At 46.7% G+C, this 12,105-nt stretch overlaps 1 pseudogene; it reads right to left on the minus strand.

Annotated features, from left to right (window-relative positions):
- Positions 1-479: 479 nt before the first annotated feature.
- Positions 480-4,067, minus strand: LOC121852179 (annotated as a pseudogene).
- Between the last annotated feature and the right edge of the window lie 8,038 nt (positions 4,068-12,105).

Here is a 12,105-nt window from a genome sequence, read left to right on the forward strand (position 1 = left end):
TAAAAATGTAATGGTGTGTGAACAGGGAGACCTATCCAAGGATGTGTCACACTGTGAGTTTGTGTTCAATCAATAGAGATCGCTGAGTTTAGTTTCCCTGTTGACACTTCACAAGAGCCGAAGCAAACTTTGGTGAACAACACATCTGGTCAAACCTTAGCAGAGGAAGTATGGAAGAAAAATAAAAGAAATACGAGGTCACATTTTATGGCTTTTTCTTGAAAAATGTGGGGGTGTTCAGAGGGACAAAAAAACTCGCTCAGGTTTAATGGAGTGTAAATCACACGCATCAAGGTATGATACATCTCTATCACATGGCTTCAGGGGTCATTAGGCCTCAATTAGTTGAAGTGGAAAATGAGGCCCTCGACCCACGTGGCATTACCCCATGCCTTTTGTATGACTTTTGTGATGCATTGATGTTCGGCTTCAGAGAGTCCTGCTGCTATTCAATCCGTTATCAATAGTCATTATTGCCTTCACTGCAGTGCACATGCTGCAGGTCTCTCTTCCACATCAGTATCTCCCAGATGCAACCACCTTCGCTCCATTTCCACCTGCAATGCAAGATTGGTTTTAAAACAGTTAATAGAGCATTCACTCCAACGCTTAAAGCATTTAACTTGGCCACTATCTGGGATGTAATTTGTAACTGAAGATGAAAGCACAATCAGTTGTTATCATGTCCACGAACATCGGCAAGACCTTAGGGAGAGTAAGGTCACTGTGAATCTATCACCACTTGCGGATGATTATAGATTTAGGTGAAAACTTAAGAATATCCATTGGCAGTAGGACACAAGGACATACAGAAAATGCCTATCTGTCATTAACACTGCCTGAATGTAACAAAAATCCACCGTGGAGATGAATCGGTGAAATCAACTCGTCTGTATCGATGAGCTTTGAGCAATGACAGCAACCTGGTGAGGCCTTCATCAACTTGACGAGATATTAACTACATCGCCTGGTATACAGGAGGTTGTGAGTTTTATCCTGACCCTGACGCCTGCATATGGAGTTTGCATGTTCTCCCCGTGGTCGCCGGATCCACCGTTTTTTCTCTCCACATTTAGAAACATGCGTTTACAGTATTTGGCTGCCATAAATTCCCATACGATAAGCCACTTCGTTGAGCTATAATTAATTTGTGGACAGGTCTCTTTTGAAAAAGAGCTATATAGCTCAGTGGGCTTTTACCTGGTAAAAGAAAAAAAATATTGCAACACATTTGCTTCACCGGTATACAGTACAGTATATCAAAGCTACCATTTCTGACAATGTCTTTATTGCTGAAAGATTAAAATTAATTGCCTAAAAGATTGCCCAACAGTAGCTTTCTGTTATGTGGCAGTCTTAATAACATCATAACCAGCAGCAGCAGAAGCAGCCATGGTTAGCCCACTGCTGGATGCAGGCCTCACCAAGCCACCAGCACCTGCCACGATCCTGCAATGCATCAATGCACCTAGCACTTGAACTGATTGACGACCAACAATCAAAGTTCACTTCCTTTCGACGTGTCATTGTTTACCTTGCAGTGAAAGTGAGACTTGTAGGTGACACATTTGGCCAGGTTGGGATTCGCAGGCGAGCTGACGCAGCCCACCACGGTCCTGGAAGCCATCGCCGCTGGCATGTCAAACTCCACGTCCACGGAACGGAAGAATGCACAAGGAAGCTCCTTGTTTGATCCCAGCTCCAAGCGACACGAGAAGCGGTGAGGATGATCTGCAGCTTCAAAAGAAAAAAAGGGGAGAAGGAAAAAAAACCGTTTCTTTTTCAAAATGACAATTCGACACTTGGACAAATCTGTTATGGAGATACAGTTGCTTTTAAAACGGCCTCTGTGTTGAATGTTCATGTTTATTTGTATCCATATTTGCTTTACTGCTAAAGTCATGTATTTGGAATTGAAATTTTTTGCCATTATCAAAAAAGGAAACGAAAGTTAGAGAGTGCAGCCCTGCAATAATTTCCTCATGTCACTGCTTCCGGAAGGGTTCCCAAGAGAGGGAGCTCAAGAGATTGCCCCTCTAGAGGCAACGTGGCCTACTCTTCCACGCTGGCCAAAATTATCACGGAAGAGATGGAAGTACCCACACTTTACCCCACAACACGAGACTTACTTAGCGTGGCGTACCCCAATTAACGAGAACACTGCAGGGTGGACAGAGGCGGGGGGGGCGTTAAGAAACTTGCCTCACTGTTTCAACTACCAGAACAGAAGTGACCTTTGGATTGCCAGCCCACTTTGCTAACTTCTAAATGGGTATATAAATTATTGTCCTTTTGTGTGTGTATGTATGTGCCACTTACCAACATTCCTATCTGGTAGCTTCTCAATGCGCCACACAATAGCATTGAACGCATGTTCATATTTTGCAGATCCGATGGTCACTTGCATCAATGGCTCTGAACCGGTGCAGCTGACACTGCCAAACTTGGCGCTCTTATTCACTTTAGCGGTCAGTGACTTTTGCTTGATGAGGTTCTCGTGCGGAAGATTTTTACCCAGTCTGCCGGGATTGGGTATCGCACCATAACATTCTCACATGGGACAAGCAGGTGGGGGCTCTGATTTGATGAGAACTCTGTTGACATCACCAGCCAAGACTGCAGCTCGATAAAGGCTCCTTGAACAGTAGCTATGGTTTTTATCAGAAACGGGAGCCCCTTTTCTGGGAAAATTGTGCGGAATCGCATCAGCTCAATCTTGCAAGCATCTGGCGGGGTGAATTTAACCATTTTGGATGTGTTGAACTCTACAATTTTGGTACAGGAATGGAATTGATAGCCATAGAAAGCCATGCTGTCAATCTCGGTGAACGCAGTTTCCGTCGAATTTGTGTGGCAATTGTGAAAGTCGAGGCAGCAATCATGATTTCCAGAAATAAAGGCAACCGTTTGAATATGTGTAGTAACTGCATGTTGTACGAGGTCATTATCCACACTCAGAATGCCCTGAAATTCATCAGAGACCTCCACCAGCATCATATCCTCCATATATGCCACGTCTGTTTCCACGGGACATGGCAGCCTCATCAGCTCGTCCTGTACCGACTGCACGAAACTGGTGAAGTCACCGTAATCGGTCGTGCCAAGTTTCAGCAGCTCAGACCTGTTGTCAGCAAACAAGAGCGTTGGCTTTGCCTGGAATTTACGCTTCTCTTTGTACGCAACGGCCTCGATTCGTAGAGTGTGAATTTTGCCAAGCTCGTTAAAATGCTCCAGTCTAAATTCGGAAAGCTCATGGCCAATTTGCAACGTGAACTTTTTAAAAGGCTTCTCTAAGCCTTTCTCGTAGTAGAACTGCAGCAGCCCATCCTTGAGAGTAAGATAGACGGGTCCCATTGTCGAGATGACATCTTGCTCTTCCGTTCAGGGATCCGCAGCATTAGATGCCAACCCTCACTCTGAGCGACATAGTCGGGGCAATGCACGCACAGCGATGACACAACAGCAGAAGAGCATGGTAGATTATTGAGGCTGTGAGAGTCTACGCCATGACTCTGCGTCGGCTTCACGGCACATTCTTCCTGATGGCCAGACTCCACTGAACTTATCTGGCTGCTCGTTCCATCAGAGAAGCCGGAGCTTCGCTTGGTTTCATCAACCTCGTTAGTGGGAAAGCACGTGACTGATGATGAGTAGAGGTTATTTCCCCAGTCTCCTTCCCCTGAAGGTTTTGAAATTACATCTTCCAAGTGCTCACAGTATGAATGAAAAGGGTTAACTGGTGATGTCTGCGCTGGCTCAAGCAGATTCGTCAAAAAAGGATTTGTTGGATGCAGTGGAGTGTACAGCTCCGATTCATACTCAGAAATGGTTGTACATTCTGGCGAAGAGGTTGTCTCACTATTGAGCGGCTCATTCAAAGAATCAGTGACGTAGCTACGTATCTCAGATTCCCCCTCTAAGCAGTGCGAGTCAAATGCAGAATTGACAATTCCATTTGCAATGTTAGCCCTGCATTGATTAGCATCCGAGGAAGAGACTTTCTCCCACTCTGGGACCCCAGGCTCTTCATCAAATGTCACCCATTCTGAAAAATGAGCAGCGGTCATGATGCCCACACTTGACAGGCACGGTTGTGTTCACTCTCCCAAGGCTGCCGTGCAATGCATCACATCCGCGAGTCTGGAGCCGGAACCTAAAATGAGACACAGAGTACCACAGAAAGGGAATATGGTGCAGGCATTGATGTTTATATCCTTTGAATACTAATATATTCATTGCACTCTATGGAAATCCTGACTTTATTATTGTGACTAGCCATGTTCACTTATAATAAAAACGAGTTTACAACAAATAAGCCCCTTTCACTAACTGCTTCCAAAGGTTGAGTTTGTAATATATATGGTAATGTGACACCTCTAGTTTGCAAGCACGGTCATAATCATTTGTTCACGGGCATTGTGTTATTGTGTTATATGAAGGCATATTTAGAGACATTTTAGCGACTCGCTTACCAATTTAAGAATAACAGAGAAGTGTGGTAGTCTTTAGTAACTTTACTCATTATAGCAATGGATAACACTACTTTAGACAATAGAGTATTTAATTTTAACACGGTACATTCATTAGGATAAAAAAATGCTCACAATTTAAGTTGCATTATCATTTAAAATAATAAATATACATGGAGTGCTCTTGCAAAAAACATCTAGCAACCCAGCAGCATTTGCTGAACAAGCTGGCCTGATGATGAGACTATGAAGGTTGAAAGCAATCCAAAGTTTGCTTGCTGAAACAAGTGCTGTTGGATTAATATCAGTCTGTAAAACCAAAAGACCAAAACATTTGTATTTCCACATGGAGAAAAATAATGTAGTTGTGCTTATACACTTGTATATGCCTTGATACATGCAGCATTTAAGCCACACACATTTAAAAATATAAAAGTCCTGTTTTGAAATGATGATGAAATTATAAGTTAAAACTAAACTTTTATTTTTATTTTACCAGGTAAAGCCCACTGAGGTATATAGCACTTTTTCAGAAGTGACCTGGCCGCAAATAATAGCTTAACAAAGTGGCTAATCATGTGGAATTTTATCGCAGGCAACTAATCTAAAAGCATGTTTCTAAACGTGGAGGGAAAAACCAGAGAGAAACTCGATGAGACCACTGTAAGAGAACATACAAACTCCAAATATACAGGCATCAGGGTTGGGATCGAACCCAAAACCGCCTGTATATCAGGCGAGTTGTGTAATACTGTATCTAGCCACCGTGCCACCCCAAAGGATACTGGTATGATGAGTGTTATTTATTTAGCGGTGTTTTTCAGTTACATATACTATCGATGACTAATCACGATAGGGCAAAACAATATCCCTGCCAAGGGTATTCACCTTCCCTGAAAATGGGGCGCGACATCTCAGTGGATATCTCCAAAAATTAACAAGAAAATGTGTATACGGTGCGGCTACGTATGTAACTACCGTGCTGTAGCATGGTTTGTATCTAAAAATAATACTCTTCAAGGACACATTTTTACGCTCTTATAATTTTTACTTCAATTAACTCTTTACGTGGTGTGAGCTCCAATGGCTGACGCCAAAACAGACTGCATAAATACATCTAAATTGCAGTACTATACGTGGCAGTACAGCATTTGTTATTGCAGGCACTATTCCGGTAAAGTACCCATTTGTTTTCGAATAACCACTCCACTATAGCCCTGGTAACATAGCCCTGATAATGTTGTTGATTTACTCTCCAGCTGACCGCGGGCTGAAGTAGTTTACTAATTGGCACGTCTTGTTTAAGTGACAAACCTCACTCGCTGTGTCGGGTTGTGGAGAGCTACGACACATTCATACTTATGCGATCTAACCCAAAAACATTTATAATGAACATTATACTGGTAACATATCCCTGATAACATAACCCTGGTTATATATATATGTTAACATAACCCTGGTAACAATAGCTCTGATACAATAGCCCTGGTAACAATAGCTCTGATACAATAGCCCTGATAACATAGCCCTGGTAACAACAGCTCTGATACAATAGCCCTGGTAACAATAGCTCTGATACAATAGCCCTGGTAACATAGCCCTGGTAACAATAGCTCTGATACAATAGCCCTGGTAACAATAGCTCTGATACAATAGCCCTGATAACATAGCCCTGGTAACAACAGTACTGATACAATAGCCCTGGTAACAATAGCTCTGATACAATAGCCCTGGTAGAGGAGGGTGACGGAGCAACTGGACTCGTTGCGGGCGGTGGTTGTGCAGCTGGTGTCGCTCCTCACTGCTTCTACGGTGGCGGGGCGTTCCGGGGTGGAAGTTTCAGTGGGTTCGTCTACAGGCGCGACGGCCGCCATTACGCGTGCAGAGGGAAGCATGCAGTCCGACACCGCCATTTTGGGAGGCGGAGAGGCGGGGACGGAGTCTGCCATTTTACAAGAGACGCGTGGTGCTCAAGACACAGCGGCCGCACTAAGGATGCGTAAAGTGTAACCGATCGTACTCGAAGACTACCTCAAGATAAATAATTCGTTGTGGCAGGTGGCGACTGGAGGCGATTCGGGGCGGCTTTCCATTCAGTACATTTGACAGAGGAGGAAACGCTGGTCGCCCTGCCGACTGTTTTGGACGACGACACTCTTGCGGTCTTCAGAGCTATTCCTACTGAGAAAAAGTCCACTCTTCAGGGTGCTTATGCTGAAATGGCGGACGTGCACGAGCCGTCTCTGACACGCGACGCAATTTCTTCAATGTAAGCGAGGAGAGGCCGAGATGCCTCTCGCCTATTGCAGCGTGCTGTTGGCGTTAGCGGGTGCTGCTTACCCTGGTTTGAATCCGGAAGCCCCCTGTTGGGTCTGGCTAGACACATGGGAGTGGTCTTACCTGTGTGTGACGAAGACATCCAAACATCCCGGTGGGCCTCCAGGTGTCTCAGGCCCACGAAAATCTACAGCGTTAGTTTCAGATGGCGGCGTGGATGGCAGACCACAGCTAGATGGGGAACGGAAGGGATGGTAGCCGAGCAAATGGTGGTGGTTCCGGCCGGCGATGTGTCTTCAGGGGGGGGGACGTCGCTGCTGCGGTTCCGTCGTGGAATCAGAGACAGGGCAATGCTGTGCGTCATTTATGGAGCTGGAGACCATGTCAACATGAGGACTGGGTGCTGCAGAGGCCGCCATTGGCCTGTTTCCGCTGCGGCCAGCCGGGGCACTTCACGAGGGGATGCCAGAATCGCCCTCCGTCACTGACTGCTGCTCCGGCGCCCGCTGCCCCTCCGACAGCTCAACCTCAATCCCAAGAGTATTCCTGCAGTCACAAAAGCTTTAAATCAAGACCCAACAGGTGAGTTGGTACACAAACTATTGCATCAGTTGACGGGCCCCGATTGATCCTTCATGACGGCCTTTTAATGTGGAGAGAGGATATGTTGGATCGCTGGTGGCTTGTCGTCCCCACTGCTCTCCAGGGTGACTTGGTTCGCGTGCTGCACGAGGATGAGCAGTTGCACCTCGGTGTCCAGAAGTCCCTCTTGACAATACAGCGTGACTATATTGGCCGGGGATGACAGCCGATGTTTCCAGATGGATCCAAGGATGTGTTGAATGCATGCACAGGAAACCGCCGCAGCGGAAGTCCATCCGCCGATGCAATCCATTTCGGTTTCGCGTATTAACGAATTGGTGGCGCTCGATATCTTTGGGCCCTTCCTGGCCACTCCACGAGGGAATATTTTTTTTTAGAGGGGGTCGAATATTTTTCCCGATAGCCTATGGCTTGGCCGCTGCCTGACAGCAGCGGCCTCCATTGCGGAGACGTTTGTTTACTATTATGTGATAGACAAGGGAGCCCCGGAGCAACTGCTCACTGACCAGGGCGCAATTTATTGTCTAAATTGCTGCGTGAGTTTTGCGATACTTTGGGTACTAGGAAATGAGGACGTTGCCGTACCACCCACAGACAGATGGGATGGTGGAGCGCCTGAATAGAACTTTGACCTCCATGCTCTGTCAGGCGGTCGACGCTGGGCAGATGGATTGGGATTTGCATGTGTCGAGTGTACTCGCCGCGTATAGGATGGCCCCTCATACTTACATGGGGTTTTCACCGTTTTTTTGCTCATGTATGGGAGGGAGAATGTGCCCCCTATGATGCTCAATTGGGTTTGTCACTGGATAAAGGGAAGTCCAGATTGTCTGAGCATGTGCAAATTTCACTACAGCATATTTCTATGGCTGAGAGGCGGCCAGAGTTAACGCCGCAAAAACACAGGCGCGCAATGAACGTAATGCGAGGAAGCCGGATCACGTGCTGCCATGGTCCATTGGCGACAAGGCATGGTTGCATTGCCCCCAGGTGCCGGTTGGTACGTCTCCTAAGTTACATAAGCCCTGGCAAGGACCCGTGGAAGTGGTCGAGGTGAAACGGCCACAATGTGTGTGTATCCGGGTGGGCCGTTGTCGTTGATTCGTCCGTCCTTCTCGGTTGAAGCCGTTTGTCCTTCATGTATCGCCTCTTTATCTACAACGATTGGCCTGCCGGTGTCTGATGTGTCCGACGGGCCGGAATGGTGTGTTCGGAGGGCGTGTGTCGGAAGGACTGTGTCGTGCCGTCCACAGCATCCGGGCCTGTGACTGTGGACAGGGATCAGGACCTCGCCGGGATCAAGTATGCGCCTGCTGCTGCTGTGCTTGCTGCCCTGTTCCTCCTGTGCTGCAGTCTGCACCTCCGGTCGATCCGCGAGCAGGAGGCCGTCCCTGTTGACAGACCAGCATTGCGGACTCGGTCCAAATGCTTGCGGATCAGTTGATCCTTGCTCTGGAGTGTTCGGGAATGTCGGACTATCTAGGGTTGTGGCGTTTGTTCCCTTCCTCCGTCGTGCCCCTTACATCCCCTTCTCGCCGTGTTCCCTCGTATTGCGGGTTAATTGATCCATGCGTTGTCCCGCTCTTTAAGGCACACGTCACGAGTCCTCTTTTACACCTCTTTTTTACAATCAAATTTGTCTCTCCTACTCGCTCCCTCCTGCTCGCTCCTACATTAATGTACGGGGGAAATTGGCACCAACCACTCTGTGGGCTGGTAGCTCTCCCTTCTCGTCAATAGGGGGCGGAAGCGCTATCACGCCAGGGCGAATGGCCATGGCCCAAAAGGGGCCAACGACAATCCCTGGGAAACAGATCCTGGGACACATCCCGGGAGGGGGGGACCGGGGGATGATGTCACCTTCCAGAAAGTTCTGGAAGGGAGGCATGGCAAGGTCGGAGCAAGCCACGAACCAGTATATAAGCCGAACCACTCAAGGGTCTGGCTCAGTCATCTCCAAGCCAAAGACTGAAGACCTGGGCTGAGGTTAGGACCCTGGACCCCAAGCTCCGTTATCCTTCTAAGGGCCAGATCTGAGTGAGGCCAGTGGTCAGGACCCGACGACCCAGTACGGTCGGGTCAGCATAGCCTCTAGATTTGAAGATTTCATGACTGCAAGGATTCATACCCTTAGTTTTTTCGGTAAAGTCACGTAGGTACCTACGTGACTCACCTACGTGACTTTACCGTAGGTACCTACGTGATTTTACCGAAAAAACTAAGGTACAGCATAGCCTCCTCTAGGACCCAGCCGGAGGACAGAAGGTTAACGGGATTCCCAGTGCCAGGGCCCGTGTAGTGCGGAGGCCATACCTCCCCAGGTGTCGGGTAAAGGGCCCGTTACCCCTTTTGTGTTAGGGACCTTGTAATTAGATCCAAATAAATATCGTGTTGCCTCACAATAAGTTATCTGCCAATTATTACCTACTACATTAACATTAGCTGCCCCGCCCATCTCTAAATCTTTATAAACAGCCTGCCTCAGCAGATTCCCCCTCTTTTTCACCTGAAGACGGTTGCTTGTGTTGCGATCGAAACGTCGTGATCTATTATTTTTCTACCTACGTGACTTTATCGAAAGAACCCAAGAGTATGGATTCCTGCACTCACGAAAGCTTCAAATCAACACATACACTTATTAGGGTGAAGATTTTGTCATGAATTTCATCCAACTTTAAATCTACACATATCAGTCACGGCATTTGTAACAAAATGACACGTCTCATTGATAATTGAGGGTCCCACGTGTTTGACAACAACTTGGATGTGTTTGACACGGCGGGCCTGCCGATATGCAATTTCATATCAAATGCAGCCTGTGTAGTGAAAATTCTGACATTGGCACAAAACGCTCTGTGATCTTTGAGTTGTTTTGCCAAACAATTTTTTTAATTATCTGATAACCATGCAGCTCAAAACGCTGTCAAATTACAACTTTTTCATTATCGATTATACCGATATGAACAACCCTGCGTGCTGTATTTTACGGTGCTTATTTTAGCCTTTTTAGAATATCTGCTGCTGTTGTGGTATGTGGTCTCTGGGAGCATATTTGGGTTCTCGTCTGTTGCTGTAACTGGTTTGACGAGTAAAATAGACAGGTGGGGGGGGGAAAACCCGACAAAATACCGTGGAGCTTCTTCGCCAGGAGCCAGTGTTCATCAGCCAACAGAAACGTCTACGCAGCTTGGCGTGGATAAACACAGGCAGATATGTGCCCTTCACAGAGGTTCTGAATGACAGCCGGGGACACTGAAGCCATGCAGAGCAGTCTATGGCACGGGTCGATTAATGGTGCCATAGGCATTGACCAGGTCGATGAAGAAAAAAAGTGCAGCTCATTCCTGTATGTGTGTGAAAGCGCGTGTGTGTGTGTGTGTGCGTGTAAACGATGCAGAGTATATAAAGACAAAGATCCCCTGAATAGATTGTAAGGACAAGTACTGTTAGCGAACACATATGAACGGTACACGGGGGAGTGGGTAGCCAGCACCGCACCCGACCGCTTTTATCTCCCCAGTGTCTATGTTTACATGCCACACCAGGTACTCATTTGAGGCTGAGTCGACTTAGGGGAGGCCCAAGACCGCTCCAAATAATCGTCACCGATGTTGGTGGCCGTGAGTGGTAATCGAGCTCGTGTCGCCGGGTGCATAGTACAGCGCTCTAACCGCTGCACCACCACTCCCCGTAAATTATTATTGTATACTACACGTGTTTACATGGGACGCCCTTGCACTATTTCACCCCATCTGGTGCCAGCAGCCATATTCAATGTAGAATGTACAGACAGTACAACCAGCCGAGTCGTCTTCCACGACACAACAGCTGCCTGTCATGACTCATGTCTAATCACACACGACCCGTTACCGTTGGGCTCGATGTTATTGCCTGTGCTTGAATACGAAATCTACATATCTGCTATAAAGAAGGCCCATTGCACGAAAGGTCACTTATATTTCAATATACAGTCATGGTTTTTTTTAAGGCAGTGTTATCGATGAATGTGTTGAGTTTTTGTCTAGTTATTGGGACTTGTGCACGACTGCGAATGACCCATTATCACGAAACAGCACCAACAAAGTGTGTGTTACACACTTTGCTGTGTGTTACAAACTTTGCTGTGTTTGGGACTATACCTTGTAAGATATACTGCATATCACTTCCAAGAGCCAGTTTACTTATTATAATAGTTTTTCTTCTTCCATTATCTCTTATTTTACTCCCATTGCCTTGTAAACAACTTGAAAAAGCCGCAGTGTATGCCCTGGCAGGCACACACACACACAGCGCAACCCATCTGCTGTTGTCTTTTAAGAGCAGCATTGTGAGACTGCCCCATCTGTTCGTGACTCATTTTCAAACCACACTGCAAACCCACGCAGCACTTTCACACGTGTTTGTTCACTCTCGCCCGTCTCCGTGTCGCATTTTGAGATTGTTTAATCCTGTTTCTTGAGCTAAAATCGAGATGATTAAATCTCCGAAAATCACGATGAGCTCTTTTTTGGCCCATTTGTAATTCGTAACAATTATTATTATCCATTGTCTAAATTCGCTAATTGCAGTATAGCATAGCAATCGGCAACGTGCACATAATGCATGCTCGAGTCGCGCCTTCCTGCTATTTGTAAGCACACCTTTGCATTCTATTCGTAGTATGTATGACGGGTCACGATGATACTGAGAAAACTTTTTTTTCATCTTCGGTAATGGGGGTAGTGGGTGGCCCAGTTACAACAAAACGAAGATCATG

This window comes from Callorhinchus milii, unplaced genomic scaffold (assembly GCF_018977255.1).
Source record: "Callorhinchus milii isolate IMCB2004 unplaced genomic scaffold, IMCB_Cmil_1.0 Scaffold531, whole genome shotgun sequence".
Lineage (NCBI taxonomy): Eukaryota > Metazoa > Chordata > Chondrichthyes > Chimaeriformes > Callorhinchidae > Callorhinchus > Callorhinchus milii.